This window comes from Nerophis lumbriciformis, linkage group LG01 (assembly GCF_033978685.3).
Source record: "Nerophis lumbriciformis linkage group LG01, RoL_Nlum_v2.1, whole genome shotgun sequence".
In the NCBI taxonomy this organism is placed as follows: Eukaryota; Metazoa; Chordata; class Actinopteri; order Syngnathiformes; family Syngnathidae; genus Nerophis; species Nerophis lumbriciformis.
This window is the reverse complement of record NC_084548.2, coordinates 51,357,292-51,377,639: the sequence shown is the minus strand read 5'-3', so window position 1 is coordinate 51,377,639 and position 20,348 is coordinate 51,357,292. Positions and strand designations below refer to the sequence as shown.

Here is a 20,348-nt window from a genome sequence, read left to right as displayed (position 1 = left end):
TAAGAACTACCTCTGCGTCAACGATGTTTATATATATATATATATATATATATATATATATATATATATATATATATATATATATATATATATATATATATATATATATATATATATATATATATATATATATATATATATATATATGTCTTAATAAGGTTATCCAAAAAATAGTGCTCGATACCGTAGTAGAGCGTAATATATGTATGTGTGGGAAAAAAAATCACAAGACTATTTCATCTCTACAGGCCTGTTTCATGAGGGGGGGTTCCCTCAATCATCAGGAGATTTTAATGGGAGCATTCACATACCATGGTTTATATAGGGCACAGAGTGGGTGGGTACAGGCTGGCGTAGGGGCGTGGTGATTGGCTCATGTGTTACCTAGGAGGTGTTTCCGTCTGTGGCGGCATGCTGTTACAATTTCGCTGCGCTTGTTGAGGGATGACAGGTCTGGACGGTAAATAATAAACAGTTTCTCTTTCAAGCATAGGTTGCATCTTTTATTACCACTATTGTAAGGTGTGCTGGATGCAAGAATTTGCCATGTTATTGAATATTCAACATTATTGTCTTTGAGGTCCCAAATGTGTTTGCTGAGTTCTGTGGTATTCCGCAGGTTTTGGTTCCTGAAAGAAGCCTTGTGATTGTTCCATCTGGTTTTGAATTCTCCCTCGGTTAATCCTACATATGTGTCGGATGTGTTAATGTCCTTGCGTATTACCTTAGATTGGTAGACAACTGATGTTTGTAAGCACCCCCCGTTGAGAGGGCAATCAGGTTTCTTTCGACAGTACAGCCTTTGTTGGTTTTGGAGTCGCTCTGTCCGGGGGCCGACGGCTCATTTGCAATTGTTTGGTTGTGGTTTGAGATGATTTGTCGTATATTGTTCATACAGCTGTAGCTCAATTTAATGTTGTTCTTGTTGAATACTTTTCTTAGGGTGTTGTCTTTGGGAAAGTGTTTGTCAATCAGATTGAGGAATTTGTGTCCAATGTTAGTTGAGACGTTTTTTCTGTATGGGGGGTTGTACCAGATGATGTCGTTTCGTTTTCTTTTCTTTTTTGGCTGGTTTCCTGGCGTGGGTTCATAGGTGAGGGTGAAATTGTATCCGCTTTCATCAAGGGCTTTTTGGTACGGGGGGGTTGCTTGGTCAAATTCAGCTTTGCTGGATGACAGCATCGATAGCCTTTTATTAATTCCGGTAGGTATTCTTTTCGTGGTGGTGGGTGGGTGGTTGCTGTCATGGTGCACGTATTGGAGTGTTGTGTTGGGTTTCGTGAATGGTTGGTAGCTGTTATTTCTCAGGTTGAAAGTGACGTCAAGGAAGTTGACGGTTTGCTTGTTGGCTTCAATCGTGATCCGTAGGCCGTTCTCTTTGAAAATTTGGCATATGCGCTTCTTGGTATTCTCGCTGCTCCTTGGCGAGGCGCGACACACTGCCAGTCCGTCATCACGGTAAATACCAAGGTTCAGATTGAGGCTAGCGAGCTGGGAGAGGAGGAAACTCCCAACGAGTCCACACGTTTCTGCTCCGTCAAAACTTCCCATAGTGACGTCAAATGTTGCATTGTTCTTTTTTTGCCATGGTGTACTGTTGTGGATGAGAATGGAGTTTTTTGCGTGGATGATGATGTTTCTTTCGTTGCCTGTGATTGAGTCGTAGTCTGAGGCGAAGTCTAGTGCTTGAGTCAGTAGGTCTTGCGTGATGGAAGGGTAAAATTCTTCGATATCAAAGGAGATAAAGTTGTGCTGTTGTTTGTCTTGGATGTTGTTGAACCATTTGATTACTGCTGCTGTATTTCTCCATTGGTTGAGTGGTGTTTTGTCCTTGATTTTTGTGTTGACTCTGTCCAGGATTATTTTGCTGATTTTTCCTATTTCAGATTTAGTTGGGTTTATTAGTCGGCATGTTGGGTTATTTGCGAAGTTGGGTTTGTGGTCCTTCAATGTGATGAAGGCTTCCTTGTTGGCTGTGGCGTCCACCCTGTCCTCAATGTCCAGTTCAGCCGCGATCCTTTTATTTTCCAGGTGGATGTTCTGTAAGGTGTTGGGTTGCGCTTTTTTGTATGATTTGGTGATGCTTCTGTCCAGTAAGGTGTGATGTTCTGGTATGTCCATTCTGTAGAAGTTTGTGGTTTTATCGGCAGCTATGATGAGGTTGTTTACTTTCTTGATGCGCTCCTTGTCATTTTTCAGCTTGGTGAGGAGTGGGTTGCGGATTGGCTTGAATTTGACTGATTGTATCATTTTGAGCATGTCGTTCTCAAAATCCTTTAGTTCCTCAACTGTGGGTGGGTTCTTGGTAGATTTGAATCCGTAAGTTTTCTTTTGCGTTCCTTTTGTTTCAGGGTGGAGGAAAAAATGTGCTTTCCACCGCATCCTTCTTAGGAAGTGTTCCGTCTTTTCTATGAGCCTTAGCTTGTAGTCATTCTGCGCGGGTATGGGAATGTTCTTCGTGGAGTAGTCGATGTTGAATTTTTCCATTTCTGATCGTCGTACAGTGCTCAACAAATGTCAATTTGGAGCGGAGTATATGTCTTAATAAGGTTATCCAAAAAATAGTGCTCGATACCATAGTAGAGCGCAATATATGTATGTGTGGGAAAAAAAATCACAAGACTATTTCATCTCTACAGGCCTGTTTCATGAGGGGGGGTTCCCAACACCTTACAGAACATCCACCTGGGCGCAACCCAACACCTTACAGAACATCCACCTGGGCGCAACCCAACACCTTACAGAACATCCACCTGGAAAATAAAAGGATCGCGGCTGAACTGGACATTGAGGACAGGGTGGACGCCACAGCCAACAAGGAAGCCTTCATCACATTGAAGGACCACAAACCCAACTTCGCAAATAACCCAACATGCCGACTAATAAACCCAACTAAATCTGAAATAGGAAAAATCAGCAAAATAATCCTGGACAGAGTCAACACAAAAATCAAGGACAAAACACCACTCAACCAATGGAGAAATACAGCAGCAGTAATCAAATGGTTCAACAACATCCAAGACAAACAACAGCACAACTTTATCTCCTTTGATATCGAAGAATTTTACCCTTCCATCACGCAAGACCTACTGACTCAAGCACTAGACTTCGCCTCAGACTACGACTCAATCACAGGCAACGAAAGAAACATCATCATCCACGCAAAAAACTCCATTCTCATCCACAACAGTACACCATGGCAAAAAAAGAACAATGCAACATTTGACGTCACTATGGGAAGTTTTGACGGAGCAGAAACGTGTGGACTCGTTGGGAGTTTCCTCCTCTCCCAGCTCGCTAGCCTCAATCTGAACCTTGGTATTTACCGTGATGACGGACTGGCAGTGTGTCGCGCCTCGCCAAGGAGCAGCGAGAATACCAAGAAGCGCATATGCCAAATTTTCAAAGAGAACGGCCTACGGATCACGATTGAAGCCAACAAGCAAACCGTCAACTTCCTTGACGTCACTTTCAACCTGAGAAATAACAGCTACCAACCATTCACGAAACCCAACACAACACTCCAATACGTGCACCATGACAGCAACCACCCACCCACCACCACGAAAAGAATACCTACCGGAATTAATAAAAGGCTATCGATGCTGTCATCCAGCAAAGCTGAATTTGACCAAGCAACCCCCCCGTACCAAAAAGCCCTTGATGAAAGCGGATACAATTTCACCCTCACCTATGAACCCACGCCAGGAAACCAGCCAAAAAAGAACAGAAAACGAAACGACATCATCTGGTACAACCCCCCATACAGCAAAAACGTCTCAACTAACATTGGACACAAATTCCTCAATCTGATTGACAAACACTTTCCCAAAGACAACACCCTAAGAAAAGTATTCAACAAGAACAACATTAAATTGAGCTACAGCTGTATGAACAATATACGACAAATCATCTCAAACCACAACCAAACAATTGCAAATGAGCCGTCGGCCCCCGGACAGAGCGACTCCAAAACCAACAAAGGCTGTACTGTCGAAAGAAACCTGATTGCCCTCTCAACGGGGGGTGCTTACAAACATCAGTTGTCTACCAATCTAAGGTAATACGCAAGGACATTAACACATCCGACACATATGTAGGATTAACCGAGGGAGAATTCAAAACCAGATGGAACAATCACAAGGCTTCTTTCAGGAACCAAAACCTGCGGAATACCACAGAACTCAGCAAACACATTTGGGACCTCAAAGACAATAATGTTGAATATTCAATAACATGGCAAATTCTTGCATCCAGCACACCTTACAATAGTGGTAATAAAAGATGCAACCTATGCTTGAAAGAGAAACTGTTTATTATTTACCGTCCAGACCTGTCATCCCTCAACAAGCGCAGCGAAATTGTAACAGCATGCCGCCACAGACGGAAACACCTCCTAGGTAACACATGAGCCAATCACCACGCCCCTACGCCAGCCTGTACCCACCCACTCTGTGCCCTATATAAACCATGGTATGTGAATGCTCCCATTAAAATCTCCTGATGATTGAGGGAACCCCCCCTCATGAAACAGGCCTGTAGAGATGAAATAGTCTTGTGATTTTTTTTCCCCACACATACATATATATATATATATATATATATATATATATATATATATATATATATATATATATTAGGGCTGGGCGATATGGCCTTTTATTAATATCTCGATATTCTTAGGCCATGTCACGATACAGATAGGTAGTGTTGTTTTTCTTGGGAATTAATTATTCATCCTCTATTTGTTACCAGATTCGCACCTTCTCTCTCTCGTATTACCACTCGCACCGCTCCGCTTGCACCACCCGCTACAGCAAACTTTACCCATGCCGCTACCTCTCTGCTCCGCGAGGGTGTATGACGTTGAACGCGCGACAGTATGTGACGTGCGCTTGTTTTATGTCTCTGTGAGAAGGAGAGACAAGAAAGAGTGAGAAAAGCCTCTAGTGTAATGCCCGCAGCTAAAAGCAACTGCGTGAGAACATATACTCGAATACTCACAAAATAGTCATTTTCTACATCGCACAGAGACAAACCCGCGATACATTGAGTATATTCGACATATCGCCCAGCCCTAATATATATACTGTATATGTCACATATGTATGCAAGTCAGCTTACATGAGCACCGAAAGTTGTCTGTTATTCACTCAAACTCTCCGAGTGGGGGTGTCACTGATGTCATATTAATATTTTTACTTTTTCCTTATATTTTTGCAATCGACCGGTAGGGTTCCAAAGATCGACTGGTCGATCGTGATTGACGGGTTGGCGACCCCTGCTCTGAGGTGTAGAGCTGCAAAATTAGATTCAAAAGTGTGAAATTTGCTTAAAATGTTAGCATGCTAACATTATGATTTTTTGGTGTAGAATTTTACATTTGCTAATGATATTGTAACACTGCTTAAAAAAGTCAATTTGACAGAGTTCTAATCATACAATGTAGTTAAGTAAATACTGAGAGGTTACATGATTATTTAAAATTCATTTTCGAGCCTCTTCATATTGAATATGTTGGCATTTTTGTATAAAAGAAAACCCAACTAACTTTTTAAAAAAGCAAAACCAAATTATTTAGGGGGTTTATCTTTACCTATTTATTTATTTATATATGCACCTTATTGCTTTTTATCCTGCAGTACCATGAGCTTATGTAACGAAATTTCGTTCTTATCTGTACTGTAAAGTTAAAATTTGAATGACAATAAAAAGGAAGTCTAAGTCTAAGTCTAAGTCTAGATACGTTGATATTATATTTAAAAAGTCAAAAACCTAATAAACTTAAAGTACCAATGATTGTCACACACACACAAGGTGTGGTGAAATTAACCTCTGCATTTGACCAATCCCCTTGATCACCCCCTGGGATGTGAGGGGAGCAGTGAGCAGCAGCGGTGGCCGCGCCCGGGAGTCATTTTGGTGATTTCACCCCCAATTGCAACCCTTGATGCTGAGTGCCAAACAGGGAGGTAATGGGTCCCATTTTTATAGTCTTTGGTATGACTCGGCCGGGGTTTGAACTCACGACCTACCAATCTCAGGGCGGACACTCTAACCACAAGGCCACTGAGCAGGTAATAAAGGTTTTTACATGTCTTTTAAAACAGTGGTTTTAACCAAATGAATGCAATAATTTGCATGTAAACATATCAGGTGTGTATGGGTGCAGCTACGATGGCTGGACCTTCAGGAGACTTGTGTGGAAGTGGAAAGCAACATGATGGTGTTCAGTATTTCTGCAGAGCAAGACATTAAGGTACCGGCAGCCTGGCCAAAACGGGATTATATTAAGATCAAACAGACCAACAAACCGAGAAAATGACTTCCTGCTGTCAACAAGACTGGCACACAAAATTACCATATTTTAATATGATCTGGTAATGGGTACATTCGCACCCACCTGCATAAATGTACTTCAAAATGTAACAATCAAAAATAAATATGACTTTTTTTTTTGTTTAATAGGGCATGCATATATAATATGCATTAGTTTGACCATTTAAAATCAACGATAATAAAAAGAAGATGCTTGGAAATAGCATAAAAATGCCCCCAAAACTTGGAAAAACACAATTCATAGCGTTACTTTTTGGTGTAACCATCATGAGCGTTCTGTTCAGGTATATTTCTTTTATATTTTGATAAATCATCATAAATAGCATACTTGCCAACCTTGAGACCTCCGATTTCGGGAGGTGGGGGCGGGGGCGTGGTCGGGGGTGGGGCGGGGGTCGTGGTTGGGGGCGTGGTTAAGAGATACTTGACTTTCAGTGAATTCTAGCTATATATATATATATATATAAATAAAATAAATACTTGAATTTCAGTGTTCATTTACAAACTACAACTCACAAACACTTTAGAGTTAGGCTCCACTATCAGAATGTGTACTTAAACTTATAAAGATCACATGGATATTATTCAGTGAGTTGATTCACCAAAGCTAACCTGTCATACAGGCGGAAAAAGCACACAGGACGTTTCAATTGTTCACAGACTGGTCGCGCTCATCAGAATGACAAGACACTTCCGGTCTGCAGGCGATAGCATTCAATTGGGAAGAAACGCCCTACTGCCCCCTACTGACCAATGTGAATACTGATAAATGTGTAATGACAGCTCCAAAAACGAATTCAAACCACAAAATAAAATAAATAAATCAACACAAAAACGTGACACATTATGGGTGGGTCACATATGCATGTACAGTAGATGGCAGTATTGTCCTGTTTAAAAGTGTCACAACATTGCTGTTTACGGCAAACGAACTGCTTTACGGTAGACACTGTTGTTGTGTGTTGTCAACACGTCACTCAGGTCCGCCTGAAGTTCGGGAGTTTTTCGGGAGAAAATTTGTCCCGGGAGGTTTTCGGGAGAGGCGCTGAATTTCGGGAGTCTCCCGGAAAATCCGTGAGGGTTGGCAAGTATGTAAATAGGTATTGATCAATCTTTAAGCTGTGTGTATTTGATTTCAGTTCGCTTTTGACATCTTATTTAGAATTGTAGTTGAAACTTTTACAATCTTGTGTTGCGCTCATGATGGCATAGCCAAACTAGATTATTTTGAATATTTATTCCTTTTTTTACATTTAGTATATTTAAATATACTGTGTTTTATGCTTTTTTCTTTTTGGAACATTAATACAATAAAGTCCCATATACAATTATGTTTCTAGCAATACATTAATTTTGCCTTTGAAAGTAACACTCCAATGTCCATTAGTGGAGCTGACTATGTCCAGCGGCAGCAGTTACTCTCTCTCGCCGCAAGGGTGAGCCACCGTGCCAGTAATGTGCCCCTTCGGTGTCTCCAATCGACGCCCCTGAAACTGCTGCGGAGTCTCAGTGACGGACTGACAACAAACGAAGCTAATCTGACCAACGACCCGAATAGTATATGAGCTGTAAGGACAAATGGCGCCATCTTTACAAACTGATCCGGGAGTTACGCCCTCCGGTGACTGTCTATGACTTTTGTTTTTGTCTCGTTTCGCGGTCAAAAGTCTGCTGTTCTAAACTTGTGTGGAATGTTGGAACCAACACAAAACAAGGTAGGCTTGCTTACGCCACATAAATGGTTGCCTCATTAATTATAGGCGTGTCACGGAGTGTATGTTTGCCATTTTATAAAAGTGTCAGAGCCGCGCACTCATCGCCGGAACACGTCCCGGCAGGGCACAGGATAATAATGACAGGCTGCACTGAGGGTGTTTTTGGGGAAGAAGCGGCTGCCAACACACCTGCAAAAAGCTGGATAGCCTCAGGCCGAAGGCGGTCTTCATCCCCGTCCTGATGTGTGTCTGCCCCCTCGGGCCCCTCCCTCCTATTACTTTTTCAGTGTGGTTTTTGTGAGTCATCATGGCAGATGAGAGACTTCACTTTATTCCACTTTGTTTTAGATGAGCTAATGTGGCTGATTGAGAGCAGGGCTGTCCAAACTTCCACACAAAACATCAAAGAAGTGTGATTATCTCGATTAATCACACTTTTTTTTAAGTTTAGATTAACAATGTTTAATTACAGGCTGTTATTTGTTTGAATAATTTAAGTTAACTTAAAAAAGACCCCACATTTTTGGACACTAATGCAATTTTATTGTCAGAATGTCATCCAGGAACACTTTAAAATGTTTTACTTCAATTTACATAGTTTATTTGCTTAAAACTTGATAACACGTATCTAAAGTCCAGTCAGGATTTATTTTGAAGTGAAATTTGTATGTATATGGAGTGAAATGTATATGTGTGTGTGTATGTATATATGTATGTATATGATGTACAGTATATATCTATATATAAATGTGTATACAGTATATATATATATATATATATATATATAACATGGCACGCAACGTTATTAAAAAGTAATGATTTGGAATCGAGAATCGATTCTGAATTGAATCGTTACCCCGAAGAATCGAATATATATATACTTATTTATACCTTTATATTTATATATATGTGTTTATGTATATGTATATATGCATATGTATGTATATGTATAAATGTATATCTGTATATACATATATATATATGTGTACGTATATATGTATGTATGTATGTATATACATGTATATGTATACTATACATATATATATACATATATATATATATGTATATGTATGTATGTATATATATATATATATATATATATATATAAATAAATGATAAATGGGTTATACTTGTATAGCGCTTTTCTACCTTCAAGGTACTCAAAGCGCCTTGACAGTATTTCCACATTCACCCATTCACACACACATTCACACACTGATGGCGGGAGCTGCCATGCAAGGCGCTAACCAGCAGCCATCAGGAGCAAGGGGTGAAGTGTCTTGCCCAAGGACACAACGGACATGACTAGGATGGTAGAAGGTGGGGATTGAACCCCAGTAACCAGCAACACTCCGATTGCTGGCACGGCCACTCTACCAACTTCGCCACGCTATATATATATATATATATATATATATATATATATATATATATATATATATATATATATATATATATATATATATATATATATATATATATATATATATATATATATATATATATATATATATATATATATATATATATATATATATATATATATATATATATTAGGGCTGTGAATCTTTGGGTGTCCCACGATTCGATTCAATATCGATTCTTGGGGTCACGATTCGTTTCAAAATCGATTATTATTTTTTTCAATTCAACACGATTCTCGATTCAAAAACGATTTTTTCCCGATTCAAAAAGATTCTCTATTCATTCAATACATAGGATTTCAGCAGGATCTACCCCAGTCTGCTGACATGCAAGCAGAGTAGTAGATATTTGTAAAAAGCTTTTATAATTGTAAAGGACAATGTTTTATCAACTGATTGCAATAATGTACATTTGTTTTAACTATTAAATGAACCGAAACTATGACTTATTTTATCTTTGTGAAAATATTGGACACAGTGTGATGTCAAGCTTATGAGATGCAATGCAAGTGTAAGCCACTGTTTTTTATAAATGTCTAATGATAATGTCAATGAGGGATTTTTAATCACTGCTATGTTGAAATTGTAACTAATATTGATACTGTTGTTGATAATATTCATTTTTGTTTCACTACTTTTGGTTTGTTCTGTGTCGTGTTTGTGTCTCCTCTCAATTGCTCTGTTTATTGCAGTTCTGAGTGTTGCTGGGTCGGGTTTGGTTTTGGCATTGGATTGCATTGTTATGGTATTGCTGTGTATTGTTTTGTTGGATTGATTAATTAAAAAAATAAAAAAATAAAATAAATAAAAATGTAATAAATAAATACAAAATACAAAATCGATTTTTAAAAAATGAGAATCGATTCTGAATCGCACAATGTGAGAATTGCGATTCGAATTCGAATCGATTTTTTCCCACACCCCTAATATATATATATATATATATATATATATATATATATATATGTATGTGTGGGAAAAAAAATCACAAGACTATTTCATCTCTACAGGCCTGTTTCATGAGGGGGGGGTTCCCTCAATCATCAGAAGATTTTAATGGGAGCATTCACATACTATGGTTTATATAGGGCACAGAGTGGGTGGGTACAGGCTGGCGTAGGGGCGTGGTGATTGGCTCATGTGTTACCTAGGAGGTGTTTCCGTCTGTGGCGGCATGCTGTTACAATTTCGCTGCGCTTGTTGAGGGATGACAGGTCTGGACGGTAAATAATAAACAGTTTCTCTTTCAAGCATAGGTTGCATCTTTTATTACCACTATTGTAAGGTGTGCTGGATGCAAGAATTTGCCATGTTATTGAATATTCAACATTATTGTCTTTGAGGTCCCAAATGTGTTTGCTGAGTTCTGTGGTATTCCGCAGGTTTTGGTTCCTGAAAGAAGCCTTGTGATTGTTCCATCTGGTTTTGAATTCTCCCTCGGTTAATCCTACATATGTGTCGGATGTGTTAATGTCCTTGCGTATTACCTTAGATTGGTAGACAACTGATGTTTGTAAGCACCCCCGTTGAGAGGGCAATCAGGTTTCTTTCGACAGTTACAGCCTTTGTTGGTTTTGGAGTCGCTCTGTCCGGGGGCCGACGGCTCATTTGCAATTGTTTTGTTGTGGTTTGAGATGATTTGTCGTATATTGTTCATACAGCTGTAGCTCAATTTAATGTTGTTCTTGTTGAATACTTTTCTTAGGGTGTTGTCTTTGGGAAAGTGTTTGTCAATCAGATTGAGGAATTTGTGTCCAATGTTAGTTGAGACGTTTTTGCTGTATGGGGGGTTGTACTAGATGATGTCGTTTCGTTTTCTGTTCTTTTTTGGCTGGTTTCCTGGCGTGGGTTCATAGGTGAGGGTGAAATTGTATCCGCTTTCATCAAGGGCTTTTTGGTACGGGGGGGTTGCTTGGTCAAATTCAGCTTTGCTAGATGACAGCATCGATAGCCTTTTATTAATTCCGGTAGGTATTCTTTTCGTGGTATATATATATATATATATATATATATATATATATGTATATATATATGTAGGTTTATATATATATATATATATATATATATATATATATATATATATATATATATATATATATATATATATATATATATATATGTATATATATATGTAGGTTTATATATATATATATATATCTGTAGGTATATATGCATATGTATTTATTTTTATGGATATATGTGCAGTATATATATATATATATATATATATATATATATATATATATATATATATATAAGTTTATATATGTGTATATATATATATATATATATATATATATATATGTATGTATGTATGTATGTATATATATATATATATATATATATATATATATATATATGTATATATATGTATGTATATATACATATATGTGTATGTATGTACTGTATATATACATATATGTGTATGTATGTACTGTATATATATGTTGTATATGTACATCTGTCTATATATGTATTTATGTATATTTGTATGTATATGTATGTATATATGCATACATATGAATATAATATTTGCACATTTTGTAGATTGCTGTCCACGATATGTCTGGTTGTGTCCCCATTCAGACATTCTGAAAACGCTCCAGACAATGGCGTGAGTCTTGTTAACATCCCCAGGTTTGACAGCACTGTTTTCGATAATCAAAGTCTTTTTTCGATGGTCGAGTTTTCGGTACATCACTTGTCAACAGTGCGCAAACAAATAAAACCATTCAAACTGTAATGACCTACTGGTGGTTATGTTTAATGGTTGTGTGGTTTGGAATTAATGTCAGTTTTTCCCATGTTTGTAAACACACTGTCCGTGCCTGAAAGGTGTTGGCGGAGAATGAGGAAGTGTTGTTGTGTGTCCGGCGGGGAAGCCCAGACTTACGGAGATGAAAATGCCTACACGGGAGGTAAAACCTGTTGGAACTTTGCCATTTGTTATCATAAGATTGGTAATAAAAGTTAAAAATAGCGTCAGACGTTGTGTGTTTCTTCTGGCGGCTACAATATATTATGTTACTTTAATTTGTTTTAAAGTAAAAAAATATATATTTTCAAGGTGTGGTGATAATAAAAATGCTGTGGCGGTGCGCCGCATTCAATTACATTCAGAGGAAACCCTGTATGTATGTATGTATGTATGTATATATTCTGTAGATATTAGGGGTGTGGGAAAAAATCGATTCGAATTCGAATCGCGATTCTCACGTTGTGCGATTCAGAATCGATTCTCATTTTTTAAAAATTGATTTTTTATTTATGTAATTTATTTACATTTTTATTTTATTTTTTATTTTTATTTTTTTAATTAATCAATGCAATAAAACAATACACAGCAATATCATAACAATGCAATTCAATTCCAAAACCAAACCCGACCCAGCAACACTCAGAACTGCAATAAACAGAGCAATTGAGAGGAGACACAAACACGACACAGAACAAACCAAAAGTAGTGAAACAAAAATTAATATTATCAACAACAGTATCAATATTAGTTACAATTTCAACATAGCAGTGATTAAAAATCCCTTATTGACATTATCATTAGACATTTATTAAAAAAAAGAACAATAGTGTCACAGTGGTTTACACTTGCATCGCATCTCATAAGCTTGACAACACACAAAGCCTTGTGTCGTTATTAGTGTCAACATTTCAGCCTTTTCACTTTACATAGGGCCACAAGGCTACCTAGTGGTTAGCAGTGGTGTAGGCCACACAGTCAGATCAGGCAGACCTGGATGGAATCTCCATTTGGACATGTCGTCGTGGTTTGTGCAGCCCTTTGAGGCATGTGTGACAAGGGCTATATAAATAGACGTTGATTGATGGATTGATCTCTGTGTGGGTTTTCTGCGGGTCCTCCGGCTTTCAGCCACTTTCCAAAAACATGCATTTTAGGTAAATTTTTCGACTCTCAAAGTTGTCCATAGGTATGAATATTTTATGTTTTGTTTTGTTGGCTGTCGACCAGTCTAGGGAGTACCCCGCCATTGGCCCAAAGTCAGTTGGGATAGGCTCCAGTGTACCCCCGTGACCCTAATGAAGATAAGCGGTATAGAAAATGGATGGATGGCACTTCACATAGTGTTCTTTTGCATTTTTTTGTATTTGCTGTATTTTGTTCGTGAGCCGCATTTTGGGACCACTTAAGTCATTCATGAATTTTGATTTCAGTGGTTTTATTGAGCCTAAGTACCAAACATGCGCACACAGACACAGATCCAAATGTTATTGTAAAAAAAACCTCTGATTTTGAATTCTGTGTAGCTCAGTGTTTCTCAAACTTTTTTTTTACCAACTTAGAAAAAACTTGACTCTCCAAGTACCACTATAATGTCCATCATTAAAAAACAGTGGTCTAGCAGAAGCCCAACATACTATCAACTTTTTAGTGGCAGATGAACACGGACTCCCCAACAACTAACAAAACACGGGTGCTGTTTACAGCCAGATGGAGGGACAGCTAGGACAGCCAATCACTTATTAGCAAGAAGGAATTTGTGGGCATTTTAATGCGAAACAGGCTTCAGCTTGAAGAGCCGTTTTCCGCTTAGTCCTAGTGCTTCAACTGTTAACATCTTCCATCCATCCATCCATTTTCTACCGCTTGTCCCTTTCGGGGTCGCGGGGGGTGCTGGAGCCTATCTCAGCTACATTCGGGCGGTAGGCGGGGTACACCCTGGACAGTTACCATCTTATATAGCGTCATGTTTTATTTGGATGGTAAAAACTGCAAGGCGTATAAACTGCCTTTTAAAAAAAGTGCAGGGGACATACACCTCACCCCCTCCCCCAAATTACGTCCCTGCCTCTGAGCAAAGAATTAGCCTCAAAGATCAACAGCAGAAATGTGGGTACAAGCAGACCAACATAGAAAATACTACATGTTTATACACCAACCACTCGTGCCAAAAGTTAATGCACTTTTTTTGTGGTAGCAGTGTTCTGTGCCCAGCTTTCTCACAAGGGCAGTTTTATGCACAGGGAAAAAGGCATGGAAAAGAAGACCTTTCCCTTTGAGCTCGCAGATTTGCAATAATTACAGAATTACTTCCATATGTGGCTCTCTGGCTGCCTTCTCGCTGCCCCCACCACCCCTTGTTCCCCTCTTTACATTTGTATTCTCCCTTTATTTCTTACTTTTTCTTCTTTTATTTTGTTTGGCTTCCCTTCATGCACTCTGAGCATTTTTTTTTGTCAAACCACAGCTTAAACAAAGTTTATGGTAATCAGAACATTCTGGCATTTTTGGCAAACGACTACAGTGGGGGTTTTTTTTTTGGTGATGGAATTAATCACGGTTGCCAGAAATATGCGTGCGCCCTTGTGAAAGAGGAGCGAGAGGGAAGCGAGACACGGACAGACGTGGAGAGGGGAAATGCTGAAAATACGGAAATATGAAAAAGGAGGAAAGGAAAAGAATGGGAGCTCAGTGAAGAATTTGCGAGGCAGGACCAGAGCGTAAAGGAAGGAGGGAGAGGTGGAACAGAAAATGAGGGAAAGGGAGTGCTGGAGTAATGCTTTTTGACAGAGGTGGGTTCAAGACGGGTTCATGGTGACATCATGGCTGATTTTTGAGGAAAGTATAGACAGGAGAGACGTTCACCTTTCATTGGACACACATGTTGGGGAACAGGCGAGCGCGCTCATTTGCTGGCACACACACTGGTAGCTGTGTCCGCAACCTCTCCATGCACCCCCAAATTATGCACACTCCTTTTTTTCCAGTGTAGTAAAAGAGGCACTTTCTTCCAAGCTTTGTGCTCATTTGTTTTTGCTAGAAGAGTACATTGTGGTAAAAAAACAAAAACCTGTTGGGCCCATAACGCATTTCTTCTTTGCCATGAGTAAAGTCATTTTGCTGTGAGTATTCCACTGTGTACTTCAAGGCACTTGGACCAGAAATGAACAGAGTTTGCCAGGCGGGATGAATGAGCTCCTTCATTTCTGAGGATGTGTGCTTATTAGTTCTGCAACCAAGAAAGTTTGAGCAAGTGTATATTTGTGTGGGTGTGCATGTGCAAATGAGAATTGAACAAAGTGCGCTCACTTGCCTTAATTGTGTCCCCTTGCTTGTCTACCAAACGTGACATAACATCAATCTGAATTGGTTGATCTCAGAGCAGGCATCTTGTTACTGATTAAAACCTGCCGCCATGCTCGCTTTCTGTTCATCAACTCCCCCTCCCCCCATTCATGCCTCTATCAAACCAACTTGTCCTATTTTGCGCCTCTTTCTCTCACGCTCACTGTACCAGCTATCGTCTTTTTGAGCCCTTTTCTCTGTAAAAACCAGCTGACCTCACTTCCTGCCTTTCTTGCTCTCTCTGTCATCACTCTTTGCTCTTTCCTCTTCTGCCTTTGCTGCTTTTTCTCTACCAGCAAGCCTCAGGCTTGCGCCACATTCCTCCGTGAATGCAAATATGTTGAATGTTAAGTGGAAACACACGACTGGCTCTTATGAATATTTCATATCTTCATAAACACATGGAGTGGAGCTGCAGAGCTCCGCATCTAACAATACCCTTGTTTCCCAGATGACTTCCTGTAAAAATCCCGTGCATTCAACTTTTAGCCGTAGTGTGCTGCGTCAGGATTGATGTCAGAGCAATGCGTTATGATGTCACTGGGTGAAGTTAATGATACACGAATGGAGGGGCCAATAGGCCTTGTTTCCAGTGGTGCCCAGAGAGTGGGATAGCACCCTGATCTGTCTTCATTATCCCCCATTCTGCAGCCTCCCAGACACAATGATCATAAATCTCTGCCTGAAGCACACTTCACTGACACGGAAACACAAACACTAGTAACCTCTGACCCTCTCACTGCTACTGCCTGCACACACTCATCCATGCAGCATCGGCGTGCATGCTGTAATAGTCCCAAGCTCTCTGTCACAATTTAATAAGGACCACAGCACAGCACCCTGCACCCTGACAATAACCTCATGCACGCCACTGCACATTGGCTCGCACGTGCACCGCCTGATGCTATCACGCAGATTTTAAAGTCACATCAGTCTAACGACTAATACAGTTAGTCTTTAAAGGTCCCAGCGCGCTATTTACCTTCTTGTTTCGCGTTACGCAATTGCTGATTTAGCACCGCTACATAAACAGTTAAGGGATTTCTTTTAGCTTCGGTGGCCTCATAAGCAACACGTAAATCAAATGTAAACGAGATAAGGATCAGCTGAGGTGCCTTTTGCAGAGTGGCTAAGATGGGCGCTTCCTGAATATTAGATCTCTGCAAAAAAGCAGCAGGGCCTCTCACTGCGTCGCCGTTCATTTACCCTCATTTTGTATGAGCATATCTACATTAAAAATGGATGAAAGAACCAGCATCTGAGGCGCATACATTAATGTATGTGTGTGCCGCTGTATATAAAGATACAATCTTTTACTACATCAGGCCACTTACTATGATTTGCAAATGAAAGCCAAGTGCTTTTAAGGAGGCAAGAGGGTGAATAGGTGAATGATTTGCTTAAATCTGTGAGATTGTGAGGTAATTTTGGGACAATATGCCAGAAAGGCACCATATTAGATGAGCTTTTAGAATGAGTCATGCATGCATAAGAAGATTATTTTCAAATTAGGTCTCTGTAGTACACATTACTGATTGGAATAACAATGAGTTGGACTGTAATACAACTGCCGGGCTGTCCTGTATTTTCAAGAGTGGTTGCGTAGGTCTTTGTTTGATTTGGTCCAATATGGTTGGATTATAGCTAGGTTTAACAAATGACTCATTTGTGTCGTAATGTGGGGAGTTCGATAACTGTAATACCGTATTTTCCGCACCATAAGGCGCCCTGGGTTAAAAGCCGCGCCTTCAATGAACGGCATATTTCAAAACTTTGTCCACCTATAAGCCGCCCGGTGTTGTAAGCCGCATCTAACTGCGCTAAAGGAATGTCAAAAAAACAGTCAGATAGGTCAGTCAAACTTTAATAATATATTAAAAACCAGCGTTCTAACAACTCTGTTCACTCCCAAAATGTACGCAAATGTGCAATCACAAACATAGTAAAATTCAAAATAGTGCAGAGCAATAGCAACATAATGTTGCTCGAACGTTAATGTCACAACACACAAAATAAACATAACGCTCACTTTCTGAAGTTATTCTTCATTCATAAATCCCTCGAATTTTTCTCCTTCGGTGTCCGAATTGAAAAGTTGGCGTATGTCGTCCGGCGCTGTCTCCCTGTCTTAGTGAAGGTGTGTTCGCCTTCGGTCATCCATTGTTCCCACGCAGTTAGCAGTCTAGCTTCGAATGCCCTGTTGACACCAATATCTAGCGGCTGGAGGTCTTTTGTCAATCCACCCGGAATGACGGCGAGTATTGAATTAAGCGCGTAAGCGTGTCTCTTAATGTGATGTTATGAGCTAGCAAATATAACAACTACACTACCCAGCATGCAACGATAGTGACGAGCATGCACGGTAGCCCTGAGAAGCGTTGCATGCTGGCAGTTAGAATGTGGTTATGAGCACGCTGTGAGTAAACGTTGAGAACTCAGTTAACACGCCTCGTCTGCATTATTTATAATTAGACAGACAACACACTTAATAGGAGCCATTTTGGGGTCTTTACATAAACACACAAATGGAAATGAAACGTCACATATCCCAGCATGCACCGCGCGCTTCTTCTTCTTCCGGGGCGGGTGGTTGCTTACAGTAGAAGAAGAAGCGCTTCCTGTTCTATGGGGGCGGGTGCTTACCTTGGTGGTTGCTTGCGTAGAAGAAGAAGCGCTTCCTGTTCTACCGGGAAAAAAGATGGCGGCTGCTTACCGTAGTTGCGAGATCGAAACTTTATGAAAATGAATCGTAATATTAATCCATATATAAAGCGCACCGGGTTAAAAGCCGCACTGTCAGCTTTTGAGTAAATTTGTGGTTTTTAAGTGCGGCTAATAGTGCGGAAAATACGGGTCCCAATTTCATGGATTAATATTTGATTTTCGATACATTCTCTAATGAAAGAGAGACATTATTGTTTTCCTATCAATGCTTTTAGACAACAGGAAATTATACATTCCAATCACTGGTGCTCTACAGTCACTATCATTAAGTTGGACACGCTATGCTTGTGTTCAACAATTTAGATACACAACTACTGTTTTGAGAACAAGACATTATTATAATGACAACAAGAGAGCAGAGATGCTAAAAGACACTTCTAAAAAAGTGAGCATATGTAGCTTCTCCGTTAAACAAAGGACATCTCCAAAATTCTCCAATTGCTACTTTTTTTAAAGAAAAAATGTCACTGTGGTAAAAAGTCACATTTGGAGTCCGATTTCCAGAACCTAGGAAGATAACTATCTGGCTGCTGCCAAGCAAAGATAGAACGGCAGCCGAGACAAAACTAATACTCAAAAATGGCAGAAAAGTCATACTGCACTGAGTTTGCTAGGTGAGCGATCCGGCACACTGGCATCATTTGGCTTACTCTGTTGCAAACTGTTGTAAAGCTGTTGTCTTGAGATCGAATCAGAATCACAAATACTTCATTAGATGGAATTTATTTATATTTCCAGACAATTGTGTCTTCTCACGGTCATAAAAATACGGGACAAAGTGTATCCCTTGACAGCTCAATACAGAACGCATACTTTTCTCTCTAAATATGGGACACTTCCGTTTTTCAAGGGAATCTATTTGCAGCTATTTAGCATGGCACAACTTAACAATGTTGAGCCAATTAGGATGACGTCATCAAGTTACAGACTATGTGTCACGGTTACGCCAGCAGTGCAGTAATCCGACTCCAATGTAAAGCTAGTAACAGCATTGTCAACTGGTTAGCATGAATTGGCTGCAAAGTTAAAGGCTATGTTGCATAGTTGTTGCTGAGCCAAAGGGTGTTTGGGATGTCTAAAGAAGTTTGTGGTGATCCCACATTCTTTTTTTGCTACAGTAGATGTTCCATTTAGCACCTCTGGTGGCCGTTTACCTTGTGCTCTCCATTACGGCTACATTCCAGTGGTCATCCAGAGGCTTAATGCTACATATAATAGTGGAAAAGAGACAATGGTGTTCAACTGGTCAATGCTAATGTAAAACCTACAACTGTGACCTGTGGTGACGTTTCCATCTATGCTTGACAGTTGAGAGATCAATGCAATTTAATTTTCAAAGCAGCAGCCAAGAAGCATCCATGGTGATGAGTAAGGGTAAAGTTATAGGGGTCATATTTTTTCTACATTTAAAACACTTCCTTGTAGTCTACATCAGTGATTTTCAACCTAGTGTGCCGCGAGATACAGTCTGATGTGCCGTGGGAGATTATCTAATGTAACCTATTTGGGGTAAAAAAATATTTTTTGCAAACCAGTAATTATAGTCTGCAAATGATGTGTTGTTGTTGAGTGTCGGTGCTGTCTAGAGCTTGGCAGAGTAACCCTGTAATACTCTTTAATATCAGTAGGTGGCAGCAGGTAGCTAATTGCTTTGTAGATATCGGAAACAGCGGGAGGCAGTGTGTAGGTAAAAAGGTTTCTAATGCTTAAACCAAAAATAAACAAAAGGTGAATGCCCCTAAGAAAGGGCATTGAAGCTTAGGGAAGGCTATGCAGAACGAGACTAAAACTGAACTGGCTACAAGGTAAACAAAAACAGAATGCTGGACGACAGCAAAGACTTACTGTGGAGCAAAGATGACGTCCGCAATGTACATCCGAACATGACATGACAATCAACAATGTCCACGCAAAGAAGGATAAAAACAACTGAAATATCCTTGATTGCTAAAACAAAGTAGATGCGGGAAATATCGCTGAAAGGAAGACATGAAACTGCTACAGGAAAAGACCAAAAAAAGAGAAAAAGCCACCAAAATTGGAGCG

At 39.6% G+C, this 20,348-nt stretch overlaps 1 protein-coding gene across 1 annotated transcript in view; it reads left to right on the top strand.

The window, feature by feature from the left end:
- Positions 1 to 7,831: 7,831 nt before the first annotated feature.
- The window catches only part of rarga (retinoic acid receptor gamma a), an 87,619-nt gene continuing 75,102 nt past the window's right edge, over positions 7,832 to 20,348 (top strand). Inside the window, exon 1 of the mRNA XM_061985733.2 lies at positions 7,832 to 8,054. The gene's annotated coding sequence lies outside the window, so the exon portion shown is untranslated. The remainder of the gene's footprint in view (positions 8,055 to 20,348) is intronic.